Raw genomic sequence first — 20,598 nt, 5'->3', positions numbered from 1 at the left:
TTAGTCAGATTTCAGGGGTGAGCACCGGTGGCAAAAAGGATACTATTACCTGCCATAGATTTGCAGAATAGTGTAATTCCATCTGTTCACCAACTACCTTAACCTCCACATCCAAGAACTCAGCTTTTTCACGGCTAATATTCCCAGTGATTTGTAAATGCCAATCATTGTCATTGCTTTTTCTAACAAAATTCCTGGCACACTTCTCCTCACCTCTCCAAATAACAGAAATGTAATCAATAAAACAAATCCAGAGTACGACATGATCTATAAATTCAGGGTAACCATGCTCCCCCCACCAGCCCCCAACCAAATTGACGCTGGGGGTGAAACAGGTTCATATAACTGGCCCCTGAGTCTGTTTATAGATCCTGTTGTCAAAAGTAAAAAAGTTGTTATTTAGGCAAAATTCTGTCATCTGAGCATTTCTGAGTGTAAAGGGTAAGAGAGCGATCTTGCCTGCAAAAAATGCCTACAAGCTCTAAGGCCTGCTTCATGTTTAATACTGGTATACAAACTAGTTATATCCAGCGTCATCAGGACAAAAACCTTCTCCCAAGGTATACTCTCTAACTTTATAACAAAGTGTCTTGTATCCTTCAGGTAAGCAGGAAGAGCCATAACAAATGGCATCAGAAAATAATCTACACACCCGAGAAGGGACGCAATGGAAGAAACATTGGGCCTCCCTGGAGAATTCCTAGATATCTTATACAATGTTGGGAGGAAATGTAGAATGGGTATCTTAGATTTATTAGGTTTAAGAAGCAAACATTTTTCCCATTCTAAAAGGCCTTTGTCCCTCCAGTCTGTTAGTAATTCAACATCGGTTTGTTCTGCCTGTCTGAATTCCATCCTACTAGAGCTGGTATAGCAAGTCACATTAGCCAACTACCGTATTTTCCGGCGTATAAGACGACTGGGCGTATAAGACGACCCCCTACTTTTCATGTTAAAATATAGGGTTTGGGCTATACTCGCTGTATAAGACTACCCCTCTTCCAACGCACACCAAATAAAAATTTAAAAACATCAGATTTGATTTTAACATGGTAATTTTAATTCAAATGCTTATGACATGCAGGTACTTAGTAGGAAAACTGTCACTTATAAACAGAAGGCTATTTGTCATCAAACATGTAAACATAAAACAGTGCAAGTGGAATAGCCTGGAGCACATGCAGGAATACGTGCCTGTCCAGACAACTGCCAGCGAGGATTGCGGCACACGGTAAGGACAGCTCAACTCACGGTTGACCAATCAGCTCTGTGTCCACAAGTAGCTGAATCTTGTGAGATGCGGAACCCATCATACGCTTGGAATCGATTTCCAAATGCAACGCAGGGTGGCTCAGCTACAGGGCGCCTGTCCCTGAAGTTTCAGCACACCGTATACCGGCGTATAAGACGACCCCCGACTTTTGAGGAGATTTTCAGGGGTTAAAAAGTCGTCTTATACGCCGGAAAATACGGTAACTCCTATTCTCCTTCGGATACATGTTTTTAAACATTACCAAAACATTACCTCCCTTATCTGATTCACTTATCACTATCTCAGGATCAGATTTCAGACCTGGCATTACATGAAATTGTTTCCATGTCACATTTTTATGTGTGACTGTGCATATCCAATATTTTTTACATCTTTTATCACGCCCTTCTCAAACACATTGATAGCATCACACAATCTCATAGGCAAGAAAGTGGAGTTAGGTTTAAAGTCAGTAGGACAGTCTGCACCCAGTTCTATGTCCAAATTAGGTAGATTAAGGTAAGGGTCCTCGTGATATAGGTCGCTACCCTCCAAAGCTGATAGAGTTTGCAACATTTCAGTGTCACCAATCTGTAAATTGCTAATAGGTGGTGCAATGTCTCCCAAAGTTTGGCGATTGGGTTTACATTCGAACAGTTTTTTCATGAAGTAAAGTAAGTCAACCCTACTTCAGACATAGTTACGATCCATTGAGGGGCTAAAATATATACTTAAAGACAGTAACTTCTTTCTTCTCCTCATCAGTTAAAATTTGATTGGAAAGGCTTACTACATTCATAGTGCCTTTGTCTGACCCCTTGTTTTTATTCCCACTTGGGTTTTGTCGGCAGACTTCTGATTGGCACTTAGCTTTCCTTTGCCTGTTTTTCTTCTGCCTCCTCTGCCTCTTTGATAGTTTTGATCCGACCGTTGAGCTGTCCTGTTTTGATTCAATAATTGGAACTGTTTTAAAAAATGTTGCCTTGAACCTCTCTAAACCATTCGAGCCCAAGTAGTGTCTGATACATCAGAGGCTTTGCTGTCTGAAAATTCAGTTCCTGAGCTAGGTTGATGATCCTTTCCTAAATGCTCTTCATTATTCAATTCCTCATTCTTGTATAAATGTTCGTATCTCCGGTAGAAAGTCAGGATGCGCCCTGTTTGGTAATCTCTATAATCCCTTATAAATTTGAGTTGTTTTCATTTGTAAATTTCGTTTCCAATTTCTACAATTTGGCCTGTACGTTTTTCATGAAATCTTCAAACCGTTCCTTTGGTACCAAAGCTTCGAATTCCTGCTTCAGTTTATCAGTTTCCACTAAAGGTATTGCTCTGTCTTTCAATGCATACTTGATTAAAATGTGCATCATGATCATTGAGTAGTTTTTTGAGGTCACTGTCGATTCCACCAACATTTCAGGATCCGGATTGTCAGGTATCATAAAAAATGTTTTTAGCCCCCTAGTTACTCCCTCCACCTCGAGGTACTGTTGCAGAGACTCTGCCTCCCACCATTTGGATAGTTCTTTAATACTAAAAGGGTCATTTTGACCCCGGCGGGAGGTGATAATGTGCTTACCGCCCCATTATGACCATGGCGGTCCCACGACGGTAATACCGCCAATACCACCAGGCTGCCGCCAGCCTGCAGCCTGGCAGCCTCAGTGGTCCTGACGGTCCTGCCGGTCCTGGCTGTTGTAATCTGCCAGGGCAGCCCTGCAAGCAGCGCTGGCCTGGGGATTACAAGTCCCCATCCGGCAGGCTGTCCATGGCAGTAAACACCGCCATGGAGTAGCTGCCGGTATGGGTGACTCGGGAGGTCCCTGCAGTGTCCATGCACTTGGCATGGGCACTGCAGGGGCCACCATGCATAGCCCCATCAGTGCGCAACATGTGATGCTGCACCCGACACACCTCAACATTGCAGCCGGCTCCATTACGAGCCGGCTTCAATGTTGTGAGTACTTTTCCACTGGGCCAGCCGGCGGAAACGCTGTTTCCGTCCGCAGACCCAGCGGAAATGTCATAATGTGGTGCCAAACATACAGCCAGCACTGGCGGTATGTTGGCGCCCAAGGCTTCGGCGGTCTTTTCAAAAGACCACCGAAGTCATAATGGTGGCCTACGTTTTTCAAATTTAAGCTGTATTTGGATACCACCTCCAACTGTATTAATATATATTTGTGGCAGTCGTCACTGGGTAGTTATAGTTAGGTAAGCGCTTCCATGAGAAGGGCATATTTTTGTGAAGATATTAACTTTGCCAGTTTGACGATTCTCCACAAAACTTTCAAAAAAGGTATTACTTTATGACTAGTCTGTGCATAGAAAGTTTTGGAGTGATTGATCAAGCGGGAGCCAAGAAAAAAGGGGATCACAAAATGCAAAATCACCATGCATTTTCCGTAGACTTATTTAGGCAGGGCAGCAGCTAAAACTGCTGAACTGAATTACACCAAATTTGTCAGAAAGCAACATCTTAGGCTTCTGTCTCCTCCCCTAAATTACTAAATTGAGCCACAGGAGATGGTGTTCCCGGGGCCATGGCATTCCCGGGGCCGAATATGGCTAGGGAAGGGGGGCATGTTGCCCCCACCCGTTTTTAGGATATTTCAGCCCCAGGGTGGGCTCTCTGGGGTCTAAAATGGCTTTGGAAGGGGGGGCCACGTGTCATCCTCCCTTTTTAAATAATTGGGCCATGGGAGGTGGCCCAGATGGGGGCGGCTGCTAGCCCCCTCCCCTAAATTACTAAATTGGGCCCTGGGGGATTGTATCCCCAGGGCCAAAAAACACTCAAGAAGTAGGGCTTTGTGGCCCTCTCCCCTTATAAATACATTGGGCCCTGGGTAATGGGGGTCCCTGTGGCTTAATACAGCCCAGGGAGGGGGGGTTGCACACCCCCCTCCCTTAAATAAGTAAATTGGGCCCCAGGGTATGGGGTTCACTGGGATGACACCCTCCCATTTTATTTAAATTTTGGCCCTGGGGATGGGGTTTCTGGTGCCTAATTAGACTCAGAGAAGGGGGTGCATGACACTCCTCCTCTTATAAATACATTGGGTCCCAGAGCATAGGGTCCCAAGGCAAAATACCCCCCAAAGAGGCGGTCCCATGAGATCTGGTTCCTGAGGCCGATTCTGGCCTTCCCCTAAATAAGTAAATTGGGCCCTATAGGATGGGATCCCTGGGGCCGAATATGGCAGAATATGGCTGAATATGGCTTGTGGAGAGGTGCCTCCTGGCCCCTTCTCTTTTTCATAAAATACAACCATGGGGGATGGGGTCCCCGGGGAATAATAAGGCCCGGGAAGGATGCCACATGGTCCTTTTTAGGCTTGGGGAGGGAGGCCATATGGCCCCACTCCCATTTGTATTGGAACTGACCCAGGGGATGTGGTTCCCGGGCCCAATTATGGGACTGGGAGGGGGCTGCACACCCTGCCCTCTTAAGATATATATGTTTTTCTCCAGGGGATGCGAAGGTCAAGCCTACACTGTGCATGTCAAAGGCTGTTGTGGTGTGCAGTTAGCAACCCGCTTGGAGTTTCGACACAAGGTCTGGCGGAAGGCAAAACCCTATAGCCAACACCCCATTGTGCATGGCGAAAGGCTCTGGGCATTGTGGAGTTGGCTGCCTGTGAGAAGCTGGACTCAGGGCCAAGCTGCAAGCCAGTCCCTTTGGCCACCCCCATGCTGCACTGTATGAATGCATGCACAGAGTAGGGTTGGCTGTCCATGGGGGTTTAGTAACCTCCGGGTGGGTAGCCAGGCCCTGTAGCCAAGCCCCTGCTGTGCATGCCTGAAGGCTGTGCACAGCGTGGGATGGGCTACCTACAAGGGGGCTGAGCCACAGTGCCTATCTTGTGGTCAGGCCTTGTGGGCAAACCTGCTGTGCACAGCCGAAGGCAGTGCACTGTGGAGGAGTGGTTTTACATATGGTAATAAAATATTGCTTTACGTTTTAAAAAAACCTATAAATTCCCTGAAAAAAAAACAAAGGTTAAAGTAACGTTATAGTTAGGTCTGACAAATAGATCTGTTTTTGTTTTAAAACACTATAAAAAAACAGAGGTTAGAGTAACTTTATAGTTAGGTGATTATGTTGGTGACAAATTTAACATTTTGAGGTAAAAAAACACAGAAATAACCAGTTATGCTTAGGACGTCATATATTACACTACTCATAACATGTTCTATGATGTCATTTAGGACATCACTGATGGCATCTGAAATTACATTATTGATGACATGTTCCAAACATTAAAAAAAAGTAAACATAAGAATAAACATTTCCAGTCCCATCATTCAGTTTGAACATCATTCAGGCAGCACAAATACATGAGAGTACCTACAACTCTGAGAATGAAGTCATGCTCGGGGGCTTGCATTTGATTAGCCCCTTAGAGCAAAGAATATGGGGTTGAAATGGCATCAGCGCCTTCGGGCCGAACATCACGTCAATACCTCTTTTCGTCATTTCCCACAGACTAGACGTGCAAACTTGCGAGAGTTGACGCTGCTGCCCCTGGAGTTCTCTAGGCCTGCCATCATCGAGTGCACCTACTCCCTTAGGGCCAGACGTACCAAAGGATTTTACCCATTCTGTGTCTATGGGAAAAAGCTTTCCTACATTTGGCCCTTAGTTCGGTCTCTTGGTACAGGACATTCCTGGATGCGCCAGACAGCAGTGTTATCCAAACAGGCATGCGCCTGAATCTGCAAAGCAGATTGCTCTGCAGTACAGAGGTTTATTTTCAAGCCTCACAGAAAGCGAAAGGCTCACTGGCAAGTACATAAAAGGTAAGCATTTTCTCATTCAGCCAATCCCAGAGAAATGCTAACTGGTATGTCTGGATTGTCAGTGGAAGTGTGTGCTCTGTTCACAGATGTATTTTGAAGGTAATGGGGTGTATATTCGTTTCTTGCTAGGCAATATAAACATGGAAAAGAACAGTCAGATATTTCCCCTGTCACTTCTTTAACATAATTTAACTGCTAACCCAGGGTTGACTGTCTCCTTGCTTCTGTTTAATTTCTCGAACAGTGGCAAAATAAATGTACAGCTGAAGCCTTGGATGATACCCGCATAGAATTTTTTACAATTCGTTTTGAGGAGTTATAGCTGTGACATATTGCTTCAAACAGCTCTTTATATTGAAATAATTAGCAAAGCAAAACACTGAATAAATGTGGTGCTAGTGATGCGTCAGTTAGGTTGGCTCATTCTGGACTTGAAGGGGTTGTAAGCGGGTTACTTGACATATGACTGTTCTCTTCCCCGTCACTTGCTCCCCTTCTCACTGCAAAGTTTCCCCTTGGCTTTCCTCTCGTGATTCCTCTCTCCCATGATTCTCTCATCCGAATGTCTCTCCTCGCTATTTGTTTCCCTCTTTGTTCTCTTTTCCTTGTCCGCACCTTTGCGTTCCTCTGATATCTTTTAATACCTCCATAGCATGTAACTCTTTTGTCCCTCCCATGTGTCTCCCATCTTGTATCCCTCCTCTTCAGTTCTGTAATATTGCACCATTTTACCTAGTCCTTCCCCGTCTTACTATGACAATGCCCTCTCTCCTTTATCCATGCACCGTTCTTTTTATTGTATACCCTCTCCATCTTCTCACTTCCAACCCTCCCTACTGTGCTACAGCTGTCTCTCACTGGCTTTACACGCTCTATTTTATGCCACGTCTGTCCTCTTTCGCTTTTTGCTATCTTACCTGTCTTGATCCTCTCTGTTATTAATATATTTCATTCTGCCTTTTGTTCTATATGTCACCCTAGTGCTCTACGTTCCACCTCTATTTCCTTTGTGTTATCCTTAAATCATGCAAGTTCCCTTTTTCTTATAAATGCCCGTTTCTGTGTCTTTTTACTGCGTCACTGTCTTTCCTATATCATTGTATGGCCTCTCCCCTGAGGTTGTCCTCTCTATTGTGTCTCACTGTGAGGTGACCACACCACTGGGGTAGTTAAGGCTTGCTTGGCAAAACCAGAAACTAGAGAAAATATGCTGGAAAATGCACAGTTATGCCCATTATTAAATGTGAAGTAAGTTTCCCTTTTTGCTGCAATTAGGTAGGGGTGAGATGGACATGCTCACTACACTCACTTTCACCTTACAGTTTGGGGTATGGATTTATGCCACTTTGAAAGTTCATCAGCCACCACTGCTTTTAAGCCCTGTAACATCTGTACAACCACATTAATACTTGCCTAATCAAAAGATGTAGGAATCGCCATTGGCTTCACTTGCCTCAAAGCATCACATTCACAACTTGTTGTGTTGTCCACAAGAGCGTCAACTCAAGCCCCCGTGATACATACCTGGTAACCTTAATTCTGATTTGTGGGGGAGATCTCAGGCTTTCTCTTGGTATGCACCCAGGGTCATCCCAGTCCAGCTTTGCACGTCTCATTCCTTCTTTGTCCCTGATAGGAACTGTAGACCCATCTCTTCAAACAATACCTCAAACACTGTGACCTCATCAGTGTGCTCCACCAGATGAGAATCTCATGAATCTTCCTCTTATTTCTCTCCCATTGCTATCCACATATATTTGCATTGTTGTTTCCCCACCATGTTCCCCCCTTTTCCATCCCTCATAATGCCATGTAGTATCTCAATTTGTGTAAATACAGAGTATGGCAGAAACACAAGTTTGTGTACAAATCAAGAATCCAAGTTTTGAAGCATCTCAGGTGTGCAAAACTGATGCTGTTGCTTATCCCTCATACATAGCAGAAAAATTTAGACCCTGAGAAGAATACTGATCTGTATAAATACTACGCCCTGCAGTATTGCTATTTGCAAGAAGTGCTATGACTGGTGGCAGAATTAAAAGCATCCAAAGAAACCAGGGTAAAGGATGTCAGTGGAATCAAATAAGTATTAGAGAAGCCTAATGTGCAGGGGCATTGCTACCATTAGCACAGCAGGTGCAGTGGCACCGGAGCCCAGAGCCCTGATGCGTCCATTGAACCCTGATAACTGCCATCATTATTATTTCAAAAGCAAACAAGGGCCCATGGCCTTCTTATAATAATGATGATAGGCACATTTGTAGAGCACATGGCTACTCCATTGAAGTGTCCCGGCTCTGAGACCTCGCTCCAGTAAAGATGTAAAGATGATGCAAGTGAAGATAGTGAGAAAGAAAATCCAGAAGTAAAGAGACAGCTTTTTACCTGTTTCCTAAAGGAGGCCTTAGAAGGAACTGTCCGTCAACGTCGATAGGTCAACCAGTCGCCCATCTCATAGTAGAGAATAGGCATCATAGGAATGCACAAGCCTCAAACCAAAGGAGAATTATTTATCCTGTCCCTGGTGCCATAGTCGACCTGCCCTCAGCCGCGCGTTCCTATGATGCCTATTCTCTACTATGGGATGGGCGACTGGTTGACCTATCGAAGTTGACGGACAGTCCTGATTCAGTAAGTGACCATCCAGCACTTATTGTTGTACATTAGAGTAGGAGATCTAGTAGTTGCAGTCCTGAAGAAGCGTCATGGGATAATTTTTTACCATCTAGACGCGAAACATGTTGACCAAATTTTTCTAGGACTAGGTACACTACCTTTTTCCTTTGTGTGGAGTGCAGTGGGACATTATCCCTGTTTTCACTCCCCCTGTTTTTCTTTTAATCTTGGCCTGAACCTTTCCCTGACTCATTAAAAGTGATGTTAAAGGCTAAGAGCTAATTTTAACTCTTTCTATCTCTCCTATATTTTTTCCAACAGTCAGTATCCGTTTCAGACCCAACCAAATTTGGTATACAGTCTCCGGTACAGTACCACTTCTATAACAGGAGTGGTCCGCTAGACATTGCAGCACCGGTCTGATGAGGAGATTGCCCAGTGATGAAGCTTGACATCCTATGGGGTGTTTGAGGGCTCTCCTGATAATACTGACTTTTCCCAACCCTGCATTTTTTCAGTCTTTGGAACGGTGTACTATTTTGATTTTTATGTAAAAGTGGGGATAACCATGCCAAAAAGAGGGTCCTTTCCTATAAGTAAGTCTTTATTAACCCAGCAGGCTGAAGACCTTTGCCTGTGAGAGACCTACTTCGAGGGGGGAGCAATCTGATCTATAATCCCTCTAATCCAATTGTCGGTTTCTTTATTGGCCTTGCCAACATTCCTATCTAGGTTGCATCGGCTGCTTTCAAGTTCCTGACAAAACCTCGTAGGAGTCAATCTGGCCCACTAAAGTGATTAGACTGGAGTGGGATTGCAGCCCGTCAGCCCCCCCACTCAGCTTTATGGAGATGGGAATGGCAAGATGGTAAGACCAGCTCAAGGGGAGTAGGGACTTGATCTCAAGGTTATCAGGATTAGAGAACTCATTGTCAAGGGTATGACCTGACCTGAGCGTGGAATTCTTGCTTACCTACTGCATTTTATTCACAAATCAAGATAGTCTCAGTTTGACTTAGTCTTAGTTTGGCCACATATACTCTAAAAAGTGTTCAGTTTAAGTCACCCCAAAAATCTGTCAATTGTAAATGGGTATTAAAGCAACAGGCACCTAAATCAAATGCAACACTGAAAAGGAGTATGGGAATGTACATGGTAGCTCAGGACAATGAAGGTGCCTGCAGCACACTTACGCGCACTTGAAAACTGTCCCAGCACTTGGCAGGCAGAAGGAGGAACAAGACACCAAAACAGGAGAGGGAGAACGGTCAGGGTATTCCGCGCATGAATCAGCCTTCTGAACATAACTTGCCAAATTTGTACTTGTTTTTTTATTGGCTAGCTCTTCATACCACAACTCTGCCATTTCTAATAGCAACAAATAATAAGCGCTACTCTTGCCCACTCCAATGGTACCTAATGTTGTGGCCTCAAAGGGAGGAAGCTGAGTAAGCCTTCTCAAAAGTTGAACCCCTACCCTTTGGACACAGCAGATGCCAGTGGCAGATGTCAGCAACAAATGTTTAGTTGCTTAACTCATAGACGCATCCTGCCAGCATATATTCAATAGACATTGATTCTAGTATGCCCAATTGTTACTCTCCCAAAACATTTTTTATAGAACAATTTATGAATCAAACTTAACAGCATTGCACCCAAACGTTGAGGGTGCAAGGAGGGTAAAAGAGTGATAAATATAATACGTATGAGATTACAGCAGGGACATTAAACCTTTATGCTGACTACGGCAACTGTACATTAGACAATATTCATCGTCATGTAGCCAGAAGCCATCTTACCACGGAGATTTTAATCAGAAAGATACTTCTGTGGATGAAGTACCTGCATTAGGACTGGCAGTACTGCGAGTTAAATCCCGACTGCGCCTGTCCATTCTTCTACGATTCAAGTTAAGCCATTGTTTGCACTCATAACGACCATTTAGGTTTTGATGTCCTTTTATCATCTTTTCATAATTAACAGGCACTCAAGATTTGAAGAGTTTTTACTCTTGCTTGGCACAAAGTATATATGTACGACCAAACCTTGGGAATTCCATAGAGACATCACTGCTGCCACATTCATCTTTAAAATCAAAAGAGGCAAAAGAGTTATGCAGCTTGTAGGATTGTACAAGGTAAATGATGGTGAAATAAACGGTCCTAATAAATTTCAATAGCATGGAGAAGTATGCAAGAAATGAAACTATAACAGGATCATGGACTGTCTATTGGACCAGAGTCAGTCTCTCCACCAGCACTCCAGGATTCATTGTATCAAATGCTGCAAATCAGCTTTAAATTTGATCTTTTTGCATTTTTAAGGAAACAAAAACTGATTAAATGGATGCCAAGAGCTGATTTGTTTTCAGAGTGCATTGGAGTTGCTGAGTAACAATTGTTTCCTTTACTGTGAACCAATCAATTAGATTCGCACTTGGGCCCAGATTTATACTTTTTGACGCAAATCTGCGCTAGTTTACCGTCGGCTACCACCATTCCTAGACGTCAGCCGGGCATCATATTTAAGGAATAACACTAGCTGGCGCTAAGGCACGGTCAGCGTCAAAATAAATGACGATAACCGGGCAGGGGAGGCGTAGTGAAGACTGGGGGTTGTGCGTCAAAGAATGGCGCTAGTCAGGTTAGCGTAAAAAATACTGACTCTAACCTGACTAGCATCATTTTTTGGTGCACAACCCCCATGGACATGACTCCTGTCTTATCAAAGACAGGAGTCATGCCCCCCTGCCCACTGGCCATGTCCAGGGGACTTCTGTCCCCATGGCATGGCCATTGGGCACAGTGCCATGTAGGGGGGCCCAAGTTAGGCCCCCTTATGGCACTTAGAAAAAAAAATAGAAATACTTAACTGGACTTACCTTGGATGGGTCCCCCTAGCCTTGGGTGTCCTCCAGGGGTGGGTGGGGCTGGCAAGGGGTGTCCCTGTGTGCAGGGAAGGGCACCTGTGGACAGCTTCCATGGTCTCCGAACATGGAAATGAGCCCACAGGTCCCCTAACGCCTACCCTGACACAGGCATTGAATAATGGCGCTAAACAGGCTTAGCAACATTATTTAAGGGTACTTTGGGTTTTAGGGGTGGGGGGTCAGGTAGATTGGTTTTTGGGGGTGAGGGGTCAGATAGTCTGGTTTTTGGTGGTGGTGGGTCAGGGTAGTTAGTGATTTTGGAGTGGGGTCGGAATAGATTGTTTTTTAGGGGTGGAGGGTCGGGTAGTTTGGTTTTTGGGGGTGGGGTTTCGGGGTAGTTAGTGTTCTTGGAGGTGGGGGATCGGGTAGTTTGTTTTTTGGGGGTGGGGGATCGGGTAGTTTTTTTTTTAGGGGCGGGGTGGGGTTGGTTGTTTTCAGGGTGGGTGGGTGAGGTCAGGAAAGGGTTTAGGGCTCAGGGTGGGTGGAAGGTATCCAGGGTAGTTTTGTTTTAGCGTTAGGGGTTGGGGTAGTCTTAGTATTAGGGGTGGGGTACTTCTGGACTTTACCACAGGTGGGGAGGTTGCATGCTAGAACCACGCATGCCGTTCCCACAAATGCCTTTACTAAGCATGCTTTTACAATGAAAAATCGTTGTAAAAGCACACGTGGTAAAGGCATTCATGGTAACAACGTGGTCGTTGTTCCCAACGCGTTGTTCAGGCATGCATTGTTCCAGCATTTGTTGTTCCATTATACATTCCAATTACATTTCTCCAGCCCAGCTGTAGTGCACAGCCAGGTAAGGCAATGGCACAGGCTCCCTGTGTCTGAGCGAGCATCAGACCACCCGCTCAGGCCAATCCCAGAACTGCTCTCATGTGTGGTATAGTATGAGAGCAGCTTCTGGATTGGGAGACTGTGCTTTTGTGCCCGAGTGACTGCCAGGAGGAGAGGAGCACTGAGGCATCTGGCAGTGGGACCAGGATCAGCAACTAAATTGTTTTAATTTTGTTTTGTGGTTATTTCCCTAACACCTGATCCCCACCTCACCACTTTAGGTTGGCGGCAGCCACCACTCGGCGTAATGCGTGTTGGCTGTACAACCTTTCAATGCTAAGCTGTTGTCACTATGGAAAAATATGAAATTGGAAGAAACAAGCAAAAAAGGTGTCTGTATGATACCTAGAGTGGAATGTATATATGATCACATCTGTACAACTATGGGGGACGGAAAAGGCTATCGTCTAAACTCCCACAGTCAGGTTGCAGCCAGTGCGGCCGCATTCCTGTGGGCCCCATTACGAGTTCCCCATTGGGTCAGCATGCTGAATTTGTGTTTCTGCCCACTGGCCCAGCGGGGAACAGCCTACAACATTGATTGAGCCGGCGGTAATGCTGCAGTGCGTAGGGTGCAGCTGCACCTGTCATGCTGTTCACTGTCTGTATTCAGTGAACAGCACAACAGGGATGGCCAGGGGGGCCTGTTAGAAACTGGGTCTCTAGTTGGCAGTCGGTTTGCACCCTGTCCAAGTATGAACCCTCACTCTAGTCAGGATAAGCGAGATACTCGCTCACATAACCCCTGCTCACCCCCCTGGTAGCTTGGCACGAGCAGTCAGGCTTATCTCAGAAGCAATGCATAAAGCATTTGCACATAACACACAGTAATAAGTGAAAACACTAGAAAAGGACGCCACACTAGTTTTAGAAAAATAGCCAATATTTATATGTGTAAAACAAGACCAAAACAATAAAAATTCAGCATACAGTGCTAAAAATATGAATTTTGTAAGGTTTATCTAAAAAATACAGTTCCTTAAAGTCGATAGCTCCACCTGGGGCTATCACAGCATAGTGATCAACAAAACCAACAGTTCAGGCCGGCTGCGCGTCACGGACCAGCTACAGTGTCGGGAAGATCCGCAAACAGTGGCTTAGATTTGCACGGCATCGTGATCCTCACGGTGAGCTCCAGAGAGTGGCGTCGCTGACGTTACTGTGTCAGTTCTGGGGTCGGTGGAGGATTTGTTGAGTCTTTTAAGTCACACATGTGCAGAATGAACTCCGGGCTGATGAAGTCAGGAGCGCTGGTATGGATGGCGTTGGGGCTGCGGTGCGAAGCGGGACGATGCGGCGTGCCCATAGGTCACGGTGCAGGCAGGCTCGGTGAAGACATCCAGCGGCATCGGTGAGACCAGGGCTGCAGTGTGAAGCGGGGCGGTGCAACATGCGGTGTCCAGAGGTCACGGTGCAGGCAGCGGGGTCATCGTTGCTGAAGCGCTGTCGTCGGTAGGCTCAAGCCAGAGGTACAGGACGGGACGTGCTTCGTGACCCTCACTAGCGGTATCCACAGGCCACGGTGCAGGCAGAGATGCCTAGTGATGACACTGGAGGTGATGGTGCTGGAGTCGGTGGACCGGATCTGCGGTGCAGGACGGGACGGTGTTTCATGCTCCTCACGAGCGGTGTCCACAGGCCACAGTGCAGGCAGTGGTGCCGGTGTCAGCGGGAGGGTCTTTGTTGGGGAGACCCAGGCTGCGGTGTGAGTAGGCAATGCCAGAGTGCGGGCCCACAGGTCACGGTGCGAGTGGCGGCTCGGTGAAGTCGTCTGATGACGGCTTCGGTGAGACCAGGGTCACAGTGCAAAGCGGGGCAATGCGTCTCCGTGCGGCATCTGCACGTCACGGTGCAGGCCAGCAGCGTCGTTGACCACGTTGCAGTTGTTTCTCCTCTTGAGCAGCACAAAACACACAGTTCCCAGTGCTGCAGGTCGAGGAAACTGAAGTCTTTGGGATCCCTGAGACTTCGAACAGGAGGAAAGCTCTACTCCAAGCCCTTGGAGAACTTTCTTAACCAGGACACACAGCAAAGTTCACCCATTGCACTCTTTTAAGGCAGAAGCAGCAACTGCAGGCCAGTCCAGCACAGCAACACAGCAAAGAGACAGTACTCCTCCTCCAGCTCTTCAGCTCTTCTCCTTGGCAGAGGTTCCTGTTGATTCCAGAAAGATTCTAAAACACTGGGGTTTTGGGTCTTCCTCTTATACCCCTTTCTGCCTTTGAAGTTGGCAAACTTCAAAACAAAGTCTCAAGTGTTTGACAGATTCTTCCTCGTCCAGGCCAGGCCCCAGACACACACCAGTGGGTTGGAGACTGCATTGTATGAGGGCAGACACATTCCTTTCAGGTGTGAATGACCACTCCTCCCTCCCCTCTAGCTCAGATGGTTCATCGGGATATGCAAGCTACTCCTCTGCCTCCTTTCTGTCACTGTCTAGAGAGGTGCAAAACAGCCCAACTGTCAAACTGACCCAGACAGACAATTTACAAACAGGCAGAGTCACAGAATGGTTTAAGCAAGAAAATGCTTGCTTTCTAAAAGTGGCATTTTCAAACAATTTAAAAACCAACTTCAATAAAAGATGTATTTTTAAATTGTGAGTTCAGAGACCCTAAACTCCACATTTTGATCTGCTCTCAAGGGGAACCTACGCTTTAAGGATATTTAAAGGCAGCCCCCATGTTAACCTATGAGAGAGATAGGCCTTGCACAGTGAAAACCGGATTTGGCAGTATTTCACTGTTAGGACATGTGAAACACACTAGTATATGTCCTAGCTTCAACATACACTGCACGCAGCCCCTGGGGCTACCTAGGCCCTACCTTAGGGGTGTCTGACATGTAGTAAAAGGGAAGGTTTAGGCCTGGCAAGTGGGTACATTTGCCAATTCGAATTGGAAGTTTAAAACTGCACACACAGACACAGAAGTGGCAGGTCTGAGCCATGTTTACAGGGCTACTAATGTGGGTGGCACAACCAGTGCTGCAGTCCCACTGGTAGCATTTGATTTACAGGCCCTTGGCACCTCTGGTGCACTTTACCAGGGACTTACCAGTAAATCAAATATTCCAAATATGGATAATCCAATCAAGGATACAATTTACACAGAGAGCAAATGTACTTTAGCACTGTTTAGCAGTGGTGAAGTGCCCAGAGTCCTGAAGCCAACAAAAGCTGGTCAGAAAAATTAGGAGGAAGGAGGGAAAAAGATTGGGGATGACCCAGCAAAAAGGGCCAGGTAGAACAGGGCCCCTGCACTGCCCATGCCAAGAGCATTGGATCAGTGCTAGGGACCCGCTGGGGCCCCTGCACCCTGTTGACGCCCTGGCAGATTAGGACCGCCAGCACCGCCAGCACCGCCAGTCCCTCCGACCAGGGAGCAACCGGCATGGTCCTAATGTGGCATTCAGACTGTCACCAAAGCGGTCGGACCACCGATTTGGCGGTGGTGAGTCCGCCACCGCGACCCTGGCGGTCTCAAGACGGCTAGGGTCGTAATGACCCCCTAAATGTTAAAATGTCACCCAAAAATCAGGTGAAAGCAGTCCTACGAAGAAACTGGGTTAAAAACTTGCATGGTCCAAATATCATGTGGAGTACAGACTTAAGAGGAAAACAGGAAGTCTTAAATTATAATAGAAAGCTTACAGGTTGTGGGCAGATCCAGTCACATATACCGGCCTCTAAGAAGCACTGTACTGGCTTGTCGAAAACGCCTTAGTATTTCCCAATAGGCCAGACATGCTTTGTGAACATCTTGCTCATTGCTGAGTGTATTTAGCTCGGAATTTGTAACCATAACCTTTCGTGAAATCAGCCATCCGTTCATTTTCACTCAAAAACGCGAGTCTGAAGAAAGTGCTGCCCTCTACGCCCATTGTTCCTACCCTTGGGAAGAGTGAACGTGTACGAGCATGCTAGGCCAGGAAGCGCGCGCTGTGCCCCCATGGTGCTTTACGCCAGAGGACTCCCCGGGGCAGCAGGACATTGTGTGCAAGGGGGTGGGTGGGTAGATTATGTGCTGGAACTTGCCGTGATGGGAGATCAGGCTCCAGAAGAACATTAGACTCATCAGTGGGATTGATTTTAAAGATTCTGTCATCGATAGCAGCTGATAAAGTTTCCTTCGAACTGATGTGTCCTTTACTTATCAGCCAATGCCATGCCTGTGGACAGGTTTGCGAATTCTAAGAGGAAACTAGAACACAGCGTAGCTGCCGGGTTGTTTTGCGTGCTGAAATCCTTGACAAATATCTTGCGAAGTATTCGGGTACTAGGCGCCATTTTACAACGGGCCTATGATGTTCTTGCAGGCAGCCTGGTCCTCGTTTGGATATTCGGACATGCATCTGTCCACAGCTTTGTGACACTGAAATGAATGCCTTGGTTATTTAAATGTAGATTTCAATACCGAGTGCACACCTCCTCGTTAAAGCCATTGCTGGCATACCTGGGTGCTGGAACTTGGGGCGCTCAACATGCTGAGCGACAAGGTACGTAGCCGCATCAATAGCTGGCTTTTCCGTTTTAAAATCATGAGTTTAGAATTCCTACACTGAAAATTATTTTAGTATCACTGAAGGCACCTGCTGGAACGTTCCTTTTTTCAATACGTTGCAAAAATAGGATTATAATGTGATAAAAAGACATTATTTTCTGTCTACAAACATCCAATAAAAGCAGTGAGCCGCCGAGAGCAAACCTTCTCGGACAGCAGAAAGGAGATGAGCGGGCACAGTCAGTGTTGTCTCAAGGGTGTTTGGGCCCTGAGCAAGACATGATTTCAGCCGCCTGTTCAGAACAACTTTGATTTTATTGCCAATTTTCTGTTCTTTCAAGCCGACATGATGCCAAGCAGGAATTCCCTCTTTAAATTATGAACACGGAACCACAGATATAGCATGCACAAATATAGCATTGAAAAGTGTAGCAGTATGTCCACACCATTCATCCATGCCATCAGCACCTACCTACATACACCTTACATGTCTGCACTGAATGATAACACCCACCAACAGAGTTCGAATACGCCATCAGACGGCTATCAGGATTCTGCAGCACCACCCAACACGTCCAGATAATGCACACGCATACATACCTGCCCGACTATGTGCAAGCCATGCAACCCAGTTAGCATTTACACATTGCGTGGAGACCTCCAGACACACTCGGCAAACCTTAAATACATCTATCAAAAACTAACATCAAATATCACCACACTGCCTGATGCTCACCACAACTCACAAACAAACCAGATTCAACTCTGCAGTGAAATCCTCAAACCCAGGGCACGAAGGTACCGAACGCGATTGGAGCTGGAAAGCCATTCCCATGGGAACCTGTGTGCTACAGACACATATAATAACATATCCTAATATTGCGCTTCCCTGTGGGCCCACGGGCAGTCGTTCACTGGAGCAGACTCTCAAAAAAACAACGTTGCGAGGAAGGTGTGAGAGAAACAGGAGGAGAAAGCAAGGGAGAGTAAACAGAGTGTGTGCATGCACGCGCGAGTGTGCACACATGTTTGTGTGGATGTGTTGTGGAAGAGCATGCTGATGCAACACTGGTAATGGCTATCGTGGACATATGTTGGCTTGACCATCATTCTGACAATCAGTTACACTATGGGGATGTGGAAACTGGAGTGACAATTGTGCCCTGCACACTGGACAGATTGGAAATTGGTGTGGCAATTGTCCTGCACATAAGGTGTGGGTGTGCAATCTGGCATGCCGATGGCGATTTATAGACTTGGGCAGATGGAAACCTGCAATGGCAATAAACTGGATTGAAAATGAAATGGTGATTTACATACTGGGGTCAATCTGAAACATGCCTATCATTAGTGCTTTAAATAATGGGAGGATATGGAAGTTAATAGTGCTTTACATGACGTGGTGAATGCAGAAATGTATAGGGCAGTGGTTGTTTACCTACCAAGGCAGTGCAGAATCTGGCTAGGTCATTGTGCTTTACATTTGGATGGATGGGTATACTAACATGGCAAATGGAAAAGCGGGCTGGCAAGTGAGCATTATATACCGTGGACAATGGAAACATGTTTGGCAGTTGTTCCTGTCATGATGGAGCAACATATAAAGTAACTGGAAAGAAATACTCATGATGGATCCGAGTATTTTATTAGTTTTACTTCAGTATTTCCTTTGAAATCTATAACACTCTAGACAGTATGGCCCATATTTATACTTTTTTAGCGCCATCGGAGAGGTATATGGCTTGCATATACATCTTCTCTAAAGTTCTGAACAGAGCTGCACTCCTGCATAGCTGGAGATAATGCATCAGGTTCCTTGCTCAACTATATAGCATGCATGCAGTCTAGCCTATATGGGCAAATTAATGCCTCCAAAGGTCATCTTCAGATCACTATCCACCATTTTGTTGTCAGCATCAGAAGGGAAGCAACCCCAGCTGGTACTGATAGCATGCTAAAACAGAAAGCATACACTCCAACCCCAGGATGTCAAGCAGATCTGTTGCCATAATCCTCAAAGTGTCACGTAAAACTGAGAATGGAGATATAATATAAACCTTTTAGCTTACTCAGACCTAGATTTGTGATCACATTGTGCAGGGGTGCTTTGGACTGTAAGCTTGATGATGTAGAGAAAATAAATTACATTGTTCCCCACAACAGTCTTCATCACTGGGAACTCCATAATTTCGCTGCCCTGTTTAAGTATCCAACTGTCCCATTTTAGTGGACAAGGTTGCCCTTTAGTTTATGTTCTGACTTTCTGTAGGTGAGAACATAAAGGCCGAGAATAATGAACCAAAGCAGCATGAAAAATAAATATGTTTTGTCTCATACTTGTTTCTGGGTTCAGGAGAATGAATATCGCAAAAATAAGGTAAGGTACTGAAATGGAATTTAAATTAAAAGGGAGCAGACCAAGCCAACCTGCATATACTTGTGCTTTGTGGTACCTTGCATGATCATTGCCAAGAAACTGCTTGATGTGCAATCCGTATGCTGCTCCCTGCACACCCTACATGAAAAGCATTCTGCGGACCGCCTTCTGTACATAGAAAGTGCAAACAAAGGGTCTGATCACATGCATTATCATCCTGGTTCTTAAAGGCTTCCAGGCCCTTCTAGTCCTTGGAGGACCATTGTAGTGGTCCCAAGCACACAACAGCCCAAGTGAACCATTGTGGGGGCACTGACCATGCTCTCTGATAGATCACTGAATGAAGTGCATCTCTTGGAGCACTGAGAAGTAGATTTGTGGTCTGCTCTTAAGCCTGCAAGGGAGTCAGAAAGATAGTGTGATCCCCGCAACATGCATATGGTTTACAAAGGTACTGTAAATCTGTGAATGCTCATTGCTATAATGGCCTCCGTTCTGCTCACCTGCAAGAGTTTCCAAGAACACAGTGGCTGCAGCAGGCACTTCAGAAGACAACACTTATCAGTTTCCTGTTCTCCTTTGAATTCTTTTAGGTAAGAGATTCCACCCTGCTTAATTTAATCCGAAGCCTTGTGGGGACCTGACATGTTTTTTATCATCTATAACAAATCCCTTACCCTTGCTCCGAGCAGCAGGTCATGTCAGAAAATATAATGTAAAAAGGTAAAACAACTAACATATTGGCGGTTGCGGTCACCATCAGGCAGCAGAGCATGTAGCGGGAAAGAGAAGAAACGACAGGGGGAATGAATCTATTTCTCCGTGTGTTAAAAAGGAATGTCTGGCAATGGTTTACCTGTCTAGGGAGTCAAATTCACCACAAACATGTAATGGTTCTTTGAAGAAAGGGAACAATGAGGTAATGAAGTAACTGAAGTCAGATATATGGGTAAAAGACAGTTATATGTGCCATAAAGTGTCATATGAGGACCAGTTGCTTGTTACATTTCAGGGAGGACCTGGCCTGGCAGTGTGGGCTGGACTGTTCCCATTGGAGCAGGGTCAAGACTGATTTACATGTGGCTTGGCCCACACTGATGTGGCAAGGTTTGCTAAATAATGATGGACTGGGATGCGGCCCTAAGTGAATACCTGGGGCTGAGATTAATTAAAGCATGCCATCCATCACGTTTATTTTATACTTTAGTGTGTTGCCCTAAGTCGGACCAGTATGCCCAGGCGTGAGTCTCAGGCACACTTTCTCAATGGAACCAAGCTATACCCG

Source organism: Pleurodeles waltl, chromosome 4_1 (genome assembly GCF_031143425.1).
Source record: "Pleurodeles waltl isolate 20211129_DDA chromosome 4_1, aPleWal1.hap1.20221129, whole genome shotgun sequence".
Lineage (NCBI taxonomy): Eukaryota > Metazoa > Chordata > Amphibia > Caudata > Salamandridae > Pleurodeles > Pleurodeles waltl.
This window is presented reverse-complemented; position numbering follows the sequence as displayed.